This window comes from Triturus cristatus, chromosome 7 (genome assembly GCF_964204655.1).
Source record: "Triturus cristatus chromosome 7, aTriCri1.1, whole genome shotgun sequence".
In the NCBI taxonomy this organism is placed as follows: Eukaryota; Metazoa; Chordata; class Amphibia; order Caudata; family Salamandridae; genus Triturus; species Triturus cristatus.
The window spans coordinates 1,663,882,460-1,663,892,960 of NC_140590.1; positions in this window are offsets into that span (position 1 = coordinate 1,663,882,460).

The following is a 10,501-nucleotide window of genomic DNA, read 5'->3' on the forward strand; positions in this document are numbered from 1 at the left end:
ACTCATGCACTTCAGGCAGTCTAGCGCCAATGCAGGCACCCGTGCCTACGTTACAAGGAGAATTGTTTTTTTGCAGGTAGTGCACCTTTCAGCAGAAAAGTAATCCCACAAGGCATTTTGTGGAAATAATGACAAGAAGAAAAAATTCTCCTTGTTGCGCAATTCTCTGGCAGGCGTAGCTATTTCACGCAATCCCAGGTTGACAAACCTTTGTGCACTGGACAACCATGCTCCGCCCATGGAATGCCTCCCAGAACGAAATGTAACGCAATGCAGTGCAAGCCACTGTGTTGCATCACATTTCTTTACAAAGCCATTCAAGGCGGCGCAAATCACCCCAAGCGTGGCTTTGTAAATCGAAATTTGATTTGTGGCTGCTCCAAAAAAGTGGCACGACCATGACGCAAAATGTTGGTAAATCTGCATTATTTGGTTTTGGTCATTTAGAGATTGTTCACCAGTAGCTACAACTGCAAACAAAGACTCGATTCATTGGGTTCCATGTAATTTGAGCAATCTGAAATGGGCGTAAGGAAGCCAATCTGAAACAACTTGTAAACCTGCTATAAAATGTATTCCTTCTTTATTTGCATTTGTGAAATCCTTCAGTTTCTTTCTAAATCAATCAATCAGTAGATTTTTAGAGAACTACCGGTCACCTGTTAGGATATATAGAATATCTTTGCAGGGAAAAGCTTCTGCAGCCAGAGCTCTTTATCGCATGGGAACTCTAACACACACAAAGCTTGACTGTGCCAGCACACTCTAATTCAGCCAACCAGAAGACCACGTGAAGCAAGTGAAGGCGAGCTGGAATACGGAGGAAAGTATTGCGGCCTCCATTCTCTACTTGGTTACCACCATGCCTACCTCTGATACCTTCTTCCTCAAAGGCGTCGGCTTTCAAATAACATGGTTTTCTGAGTCTTTAGTCTCAATGAAGCAGAGATATAGATTCTTTTGTTCACCTGGATGTATCAGACTGACACTATTCCCCTGTAGCACAAATTATGTTTGCTAACATAATGTTCTTCGCATGTTTTGTTGTAGATTAATGTGCTCTGCACAATCGTGTCATCTCAGATGTTTGCAAGTTGTATTTTCTCCGAAGAATCGTTTGGAGTCATGGGATGCCCTGTGACTCCACCCTTAGAGGGTAATGTAACAGATGTCCTTCCAGTACTGTCCCTGGTGCTATTAGAAGTTTCCAGCAGTTGGATCACCATGATGTTTGTAACCTCTGTCTCTCCCCTGACCAAGATGAGGTCTCATGTGGAGCTTGCCTTGGCTACTGGTCAAGGAAAACTCTACAGTAAAAAAGGAGAAGCTTTGGGCACACCGAAAATGCTTTTAAATCCACAGAACCTGATTATTTACGAAGATTACCGGATGTCAGGAGCAGTTAAGACACTATCTCTGCTCATGGGCTGGCTTTTATGATTAATGCCATTCACCTCCCGATCCTAGTGTTCAATTGCTACTATTTGTCAATACACCGAGTGGCATTTCATCTTGTGAACAGCAAGAAGAAACAATGTGTGAAAGGTCAGAAAGTACCTCACGTAAGCATCACCAAGGGAGCTGCTGGTTGGTACTCACCAGTTTGTCCACGCTATCCTCATGGGTAACTTTCATAACCATTAAGTAAAAAGAAAGGTGTCCAGATTTTGAGAGGTAAAGAAAAGAAAGAAGTGATGTGTACACGAATGCACTGTAAGTGCTTGTGACATTCTATACCAACCGGGTCACATCGTGAAAAGAAAGAAATTTGCATCTCCAAGCTAAAATGAGGTGTAACTCACTTGCAAATGAGCTTACTTTATTGCGTGCCTTTAGTACCCTAACCCGAAAGATGCACCAGCAGCCCACCTCTGACATGCCCTATGTCTTTGGTGAACAAGACCCCTCCGTCACCAAGGAAGTTGAGGACACCAGCCCTACAAGAATCAGACTGTGTGAGAAAGTGCCTCTTTTCACATGGTTAGCCCACACTTATTGCCTGGAAATTGATGTGATTTTATAGTAGTACACCGGTATCCCTGAGAGGATCAAAAGACAATGGCAGGAAACCCCGACAAGCGACCCCCAGGTGACAAGACCCCTGCCTGCACAGACTCCGGACATCAAAGAGGGGTCGACCTATAACAAGGGGTGCTCTGAGACTGTCCGGGAGATTCGACGCTGGAACAACGAGAGCCTGCTGACGCGGTCGCGGCTCCTGGAACTTAGAACCCCCTGAGCCCTGCTGAGTGACTCGCGGCTCCCTGAAGATCGTAAGACCTCTGAACTTGTACTTGAGCCCTGCTGAGTGACTCGCGGCTCCCTGAAGATCGTAAGACCTCCGAACTTGTACCTGAGCCCTGCTGAGTGACTCGCGGCTCCCCGAAGATCGTAAGACCTCCGAACTTGTACTTGAGCCCTGCTGAGTGACTCGCGGCTCCCTGAAGATCGTAAGACCTCCGAACTGTACCTGAGCCCGCTGAGTGACTCGCGGCTTCCACCGACTCCACTGGTCCCGCCGGACCCCAACGACAACAAGCCTACCCCCCAGCTCGAGGATTGTGAGCTGTGCGCCGGGTACGTCCTTGCCTTGAACCTTACCAGAGACTGTCCCGCTACCCCCTATCCCTTCCGAGACTCATTGAGCCCGTGCTCTCCTTGTACATATTTGCAGTGCTAACCTGTTTGATAAAGAGTGATTCCTAAGAACGCACGGTGTGGTGTTTCTGTGTCGTGTGGTGCCAGAAGTACGATCCTCGATACGGGATTCCTCTTCCTGAGGAGTCTCCCGCCAGTGCCCGGCTACGATACTTTGAGGGTGGGTCTCAGGGTAGCCAGGACCCCCTTTCCGGGCTCCTCTGAGGTCGCCGTCTAACAATAAGTTACTTTTATTGCAGCACAAGGCAGTTTAACACTTAGAAGATTTTTCAGAGAAAACCAAGTGTTACGTTTACAGGTAAGTAAAGGGTTTGGGGGTAGAACCAAGGTTCAGGCTGGCACGGACCACCAGCGGCACTAGGGCGGCCAGGTGCAGGGCGTTAATGTTAGCCAATGGGGCTAGGGCGCACCTCAGTTGGGTGCTACTCATGGACAGGCCACTCTGTCGGGGGGGGGCAAGCTCCTTGGATTAAGGTGAGGGCAAAGGGGGGGTCCTAAGTTAGCACCAAGGCTGCACCACCAGCAGCACAGGCGCGGCGCTTGCTTAGTAGAGGTTGGAAGCCCAATGCAATCCTATGGAGGTTGTCGGTTTTGAATTTGTTGCAGGCTAGGTCAAGGAAGTCTTCTGGGAGGAACCAACAGCTGGGCAGGTAAGTAGAGATGTCCCTCAACGCCAGGACACTTCAGGATTCGGTCACCAGGAAACAGGGTCGATACAGCAGCGGTGTCTTTTGATGTCGAGAATGTTTTCCGGTCCATGGTTGGAGGTCATTGTGAAGAGGCTACAGGTGTCGACTGTAGAGAAGTGCCCCGTTTTTGCATGGTTGCCCCACACTTTTTGCCCAATATTAATGCACTTTGACTGAGTGTGCCCTGGGTCCCTGCCAACCAGGAACCGAGGGCCTATGTTCTTTCCCTAAAACTGTACGTTTGAAGCATCTGAGCTGTAGATCATATGCTTTAGCATAGATTGCCATCTGGGGTTGGGTCCGTATGTTTGCACTTTGTTTTTGTTCAAAGAAGTCTTGTAGTCACCAGGTAGGTGACTCCTCCTTTCGGTGATAGTGTGCATGGACATCAACTCCATCCTTAGATTGTTTTTTTTCGCCATCAGGTTCAGATGTGTATTACTGCGCTCCGATACCGTTTTAGGACCCCTTCAACGCGCAATCCACTACCCTCGATGGTGTTGTTATCGATCGCGGTTCATCATTCGACGCGCATCGTCTCTCTTTGGAAAGCTTATCATCGGAAAACTTGAGGCAGGCTGTCGGGCCTACCCCTGCCGGCCGCGCTAGCAGTCGATGGAACGGACTCCATTCAAATTATGTCCCGGGTCTCGTGCTAAGTTTCCACGCACCAACATGCACGAAGTTTGCAACCTCTGCTTCTGCCCGGAACACGACGAAAAGGACTGCAACGTGTGTCAATACTTTCGATCGAAAAAGACACTTCGTGATCGTCGGGCTCAATGCCACGAAATGCAGCATCAGACCGACTTGATTCTGGACATCTTCGGAGAGGATTCCGATACCCCACCTCCAGAGCTAGAGGAAGAAGAGCAGGTCTCCGTGTCTGAAGCCGACTCAGACATGGAAGAAGAGGAAGACATCACTGCGGGACAGCGTACCGTGAGTACAGATCCCCCTGTGCCAATTCCACAGAAGACAAAGGCTCTGGTCCCTCCTCGCCCTCGGGCTCAGGTCGGCACCGACAAAATGTTTCCGATGCCCCGCCCTCTGGCCCGGCTCCGACACAGAAACAAAAGCATTCTGGCTTGGGCTCAGCCAGCCCAGCTCAGACACCGAACCGACACATTCGGCTTCAAAACATAAGAGCAAGATACCTTTGGGACTGAAGATTCCACCTTCGACGCCCAAAGGCTCTGAGCCAAAACCTTCCAAGGACTCGGAGCCGAGACATCCCATGGCCAAAGACTCGGAGCCAAAATCCTCCAAAAGCAATGACTCTGAGCCGAAATCCTAGAAGACTAAGGACTCGGAGCCGAAACCCTCCAAGCCCAAACACCCAGAGCCGAAACTACCAACGCCTAAGGACTCGGAGCCGAAACCTTAGACGCCGAAAACCCACAGGAGGACAAAGACACTCTCTCCAAAGAGCTTCCATCTGATGAGCCAACGTTCGACCCAAAACAGAAGAAGTTGGTTATCAACCCTAAAACAGGACATATTCAAGCAACCATTCCAAAGAAACAGAAAGCTGACTTGCCAGGGGACCATCAGGCCCCTCCTAAAAAGAAGAATATGGGCACTAACCCTTCTCCTCCTTATATTCCACCTCCTTTGCCTCCTCCTAATCCTAACTTGCTCATTACACCTAGAAATTCACCACGAAGGCCTATTACACCTGACCCACATCATGAAGGGGATGAGGATCAGGACACTGACGCTTGGGATGATTACCACACTGATCCAAATACAGATAATGACCCTGATTTGCATCCCTCCAGACCTTCCCCACCTGATGACAACATTGGTTATTTTGGGCTCTTTAATAGGGCTGCACATTACCATGGGGTAGAACTTCACAAGGAGCCTTTAGAAGAGGATTTAATTTTTGAGACACTTTCTTCCTCACATAGAACTACTCATACCTTGCCAATGCTAAAAGGCATGTTAAAACACACAGACAAGGTCTTTAACGATCCTGTAAGGGCAAGAATTATCACACCTAGTGTGGATAAAAAATACAAATCCGCTCCTACCGACCCTATTTGTATTAAAGGACAGCTGCCCTTAGACTCTCTTGTAGTCAACAACGCACGAAGGAGAGCGAACTCCCAAGCCACAGGAGACACCCCCTCCTGACAAGGAGTCCAAGCTTATTGATGCCTCAGGCAAAAGAGTAGCTTAACAGGCAGCAAACAAGTGGCGCATTGCTAAGGCCCAGGCGCTGCTGACCTGTTATGACAGGGCTCATTACGATGAGCTAGAAAAACTCATACAACACTTGCCTGACCAATACAAATCTAAGCCTAACTACCTTATTCAGGAAGGGTAACTTATTACTAACACCTCCATTAAATATGCGCTAGACGCAGCAGACACAGCATCTCGTGCAATTAACACCAGTATATTATTACGCAGACACACTTGGCTCAGAATCTCTGGACTTAAGCCGGAGGTACAAACCTCCATACTTAATCAACCCTTTGACAAAGAGCATCTTTTCGGCCCAGCTGTTGATACCATGCTGGAAAAGATGAAAAAGGACACTGAGGTCACAAAGTCCATGGGGGCTTAACAGTTACCTGCCAGTAGAGGTTCCATTTGCCGCTCATTTTACAGGGGTGGCTCAAAAACTATGTCCACTGACAATGCCTCCTCCTCTTGCAAGGGCAACAATCAATCCCACTCGTCCACAGGATATTCTAGAGGAGGTTTTAGAGGAAACAACGGTATAGGAAGACGTAGAGGTAATTCCACACGCTCTTCCCCCGCACAAACAATGACTTCCATCCGCTACCCCGATCATCCCACTCCTGTCTGGGGACGTCTCTGCCAATTCCTACCTGTCTGGAATTCAATCACCTCAGACAAGTGGGTGCTACAAATGATCCAATATGGTTACTGCCTGGAGTTTACAAGCACTCCCCGAAATATTCTTCCAAGAGCACACGCAATGTCACCGGAACATCTCACCCTCTTAAAACAAGAGGTTCTATCTCTGTTACAAAAACACGCTATAAAACCTGTTCCGTTAATACATCAAGGGACCGGGGTATACTCCCTGTATTTCTTAATTCCCAAAAAGGACTGTTCTCTCAGGCCTATGCTAGACCTTAGACAGCTAAACCTATACATACAGTCGGACCACTTCCACATGGTCACACTTCAACAGGTGCTCCCACTACTTCAGCAAGGCAACTTTCTATCTACTCTAGACTTAAAGGACGCCTATTTCCATTCACCATGCTAACAGAAAATATCTCAGGTTTGAGGTGGATGGACAATATTACCAATTCAAAGTTTTCCCATTCAGAGTAACTATAGCACCCAGGGTTTTCACCAAGTGCCTGGCAGTGGTCGCAGCTCATCTAAGAAGACTGGACGTTCCTGTCTTCCCTTACCTAGACGACTGGCTAATAAAAGCCAGATCACAACAAAGCTGCATACATCACACTCAACGGACAGTCCAACTGCTTCACGACTTGGGGTTCACTGTAAACCTTGCCAAGTCTCACTTCCAGCCTTCCAAAACACAAGTGTATCTAGGAGCCACAATAGACACTCACAAGGCTTAGACATACCCCAACCCAGTCAGGATTCGCAACATGCAAGCTCTAATATCACAGTTTCAGCCTCAACACTCATTACCAGCCAGAGTGTTCATGCAATTGATCGGAATGATGGCTTCTTGCATCTTAATCGTTCCCTGTGCAAGACTTCAAATGCTCCCCCTACAGGAATGCTTAGCACGTAAGTTGAACCAGGATCAAGGTCAGTTATCAGATCTGGTGTTTATAGATGGGCATACTTGTCGCTCTCTGCAGTGGTGGAACATACAAAACCTTTCCAAGGGACAGCCATTTCTCGATCTGGTTCCACAGATAGTGCTAACAGCAGACGCATCCCACACTGCTTGGGTAGCACATATTGGAAAATACACCATTCAGAGCATGTGGATTTTACAACAAAAACAACTCTGCATAAACCATCTCGAACTGCTAGCAATTTTTCGAGCATTGAAAGCATTTCAGCTTCATCTAGTAGGCAAAGCTGTCCTGGTTCACAAAGACAACATGACAATTATGTACTATATACAAAAGCAAGGGGGGACCCACTCTCTAACGCGGTCACAGCTAGCACAGAGCATCCGGAGATGGGACATACCATCAAACATATATCTCCTTGCAGAACATCTTCTAGGAGTAAACAATCAAGTTGCAGATCTGCTCAGTCATCAATGACTGCAAATACACAAATGGGAACTTCACCCTCAGATTCTCCTCCCATTCTTCCAAATGTGGGGTTTCCCAGAGATGGATCTGTTCGCCACCCACCTAAACGCCAAATGCCCAAACTTCGCGCCCAGACATCCACAACCATTGGCCAAAGGCAATGCACTGTGGATGAATTGGTCAGGGATATTTGCTTACGCTTTTCCACCTCTCCCACTCATTCCATTAGTGGTACGGAAACTCAAACAGCACTCCCGGATGCTTATCCTAGTTGCTCCTACATGGGCCCGACAATCCTGGTTCACAATTCTGTTGGAACTATCAGTAGTTCCCCACCACAAACTACACCTCTCCCCCCCAGTTCCTTACTCAGAACCATGGAGAGATAAGACATCCAGATCCCAATCAGCTCAACCTTGCGATTTGGCACCTGAAATCTGAGAATTTGGCTACCTTAATCTTCCGCCAGACTGTATGAATGTTATCAAAGAGGCTAGACGCCCTACCACAAGAGTATGCTACGCAGCAAAGTGGAAGAGATTTGTTCTTTATTGTAACAACAATCAGATCGCTCCACTAGATGCTTCAATACAAAACATAATTTATCTATTACACCTACAACGTTCTAATTTAGCGTACACATCTATACGCTTACATCTGGCTGCATATCTGCAAAATAGACAGCACTTGTCTCTTTTTAGAGTGCCCGCTATTAAAGCTTTAATGGAAGGACTCAAAAGACTCATTCCTCTCAGACTTCCACCTTCTCCAGTGTGGAATCTTAACATAGTCCTTACAAGACTCATGGAGCCACCATTTGAGCAGTTGCACCAATGCGAAATACAATTTCTCACCTGTAAAGTAGCCTTCCTTATAGTCATCACTTCTCTAAGAAGAGTCTGTGAGCTTCAGGCACTAACCATAGAGGAACCATTTTTGCAAATACACCAGAGCAAAGTGGTCCTTAGAACTAACCCCAAATTCTTACCTAAAGTCATCTCTGCCTTTTATATCAACCAATCTGTTGAGTTGCCTGTGTTCTTCCCTCAACCAGATTCAGTGGCAGAACGTGCCCTTCACACATTAGATGTCAAGAGAGCATTACTTCACTACATAGAAAGAACAGGAAAACTCAACAACTTTGTTGCTTTTGCTCCACCACATAAAGGCAATCCTATATCAAAGTCAGGCATTGCAAGGTGGATAGTTAAGTGCATTCAAATATGCTACATCAGCAATCGTCGAATTATTTCACCGAAAACGTAGGCTCGGTCGATTCGGCGCAAACAATCAACGAAGCTTACAAAGTGGTTTTGTAGGGGCAAGCTTTGTCATTAAAAAAGGGCTATTTAGCTAAAAAACGTGAGCTCCTGACCCAGGTTGAGTCGGACCTCCTTGACTTAGAACAAGAACATTCTCAAAATCCCTCACTGGAGACGAGCCATAGGCTCTTAATGAAGCAAGATGAATATAGGATCAAAACTAGAGAACATATGATGGCCAAGAACCGTGCCACCAACCATAGACTCTATGAACTAGGTGATAGAGCTGGTACGACGCTGGCGTGGCTGGAGAGGGGAGCACAGGGTTCTAGATGGGTACATGCGTTGACGACTCCAGGGGGTGCAACAGTCCTGCATCCCTATGACATAGCTGAGGAATTCGCTGCTCATTTGGAGAGGGTCTACCCCCCTCGTCCCACTATACGGCCGAAGAGTCCAGTCAGCTCCTCTGTGACAGTACTATACCGAGCCTCACGGAAGCTGAAAGGACGTCTCTGGAGGCAGACCTCTCGGTCGAAGAAATAAGCTAGGCCATAGGGCAAATTAAATCCGGTAAGGCCATGGGGCCAAATGGCTTACCAGTGGAGTTCCTGAAAGCTACCACCTCTCTGACGGTGCCACACTTAAAAGCTATGTATGAAGAAAGTCTGAAGGTCGGGAAGCTACCACTAGACCAGAGGCTCGCCACCATTGTGGTTATCCACAAACAGGGAAAGCCGGCAGAAATATGCGGCTCCTATCGGCCGATTTCACTGATCAATGTGGAGGCTAAAGTGCTGGCCAAAGTTCTGGTGAATAGATTGGGGACGGTTATTGCATCACTGATTCATCCGGACCAATCAGGCTTTATGCCAGGAAGGAATACGGCTCTCAATATAAGACGCCTACATAATGTGATGGCCCGGTGGAACTACATTGAGGAGGATGCAGCAGTGCTCTCCCTGGACGCCTCGATGGCATTCGACTCAATAGAAAGGCCATTTCTATTTGAAGTGCTGGAAAGGGTGAGACTGGGCCCGAAATCCATTGCGTGGGTAAAGCTTCTATACACGGAGGTGCTGGGACAAGTGAGGGTTAATAGTTATACATCTCGAACATTCCAGCTGAGGAGAGGTACTAGGCAGGGCTGCCCGCTTTCCCTGCTGATATTTTCGCTTTTGCTGGAACCCCTTGCGGCCTGGGTTCGCGGGGATGTGATGGTGAAGGGGTTGCGGTTGGCAGACAGGGTGGAAGATCGCATCTCCTTATACGCTGATGACATACTGTTATACCTAGCCTCCCCGTATAAATCAAGAGTAGTACTTGACATTTTCACAAATTTTGGTAGGTACTCGGGGTATGCGATCAATTGGCACAAGTCGGTATTGTTTATGCTGAGGGGACGGGTCCCCCGACTCCCGGCTGATTGCACGGTGGCGGTAGCAGAGGAGGGGTTTCAATATCTCGGGGTTTTCATCACATCAGACCCAATCTGCTTCTACAGATCCAATCTGGCCCCCCCCTTGGCTCGGGTACGAGTGGACGTGAAGCACTGGAAATCTCTGCCTTTAACATTGGTGGGGCGTGCTGCACTCTTTAAAATGCTGGCCCTTCCTCGTTTGCTATACATACTCCAAAATTGTCCACAAAGTCCCAGACT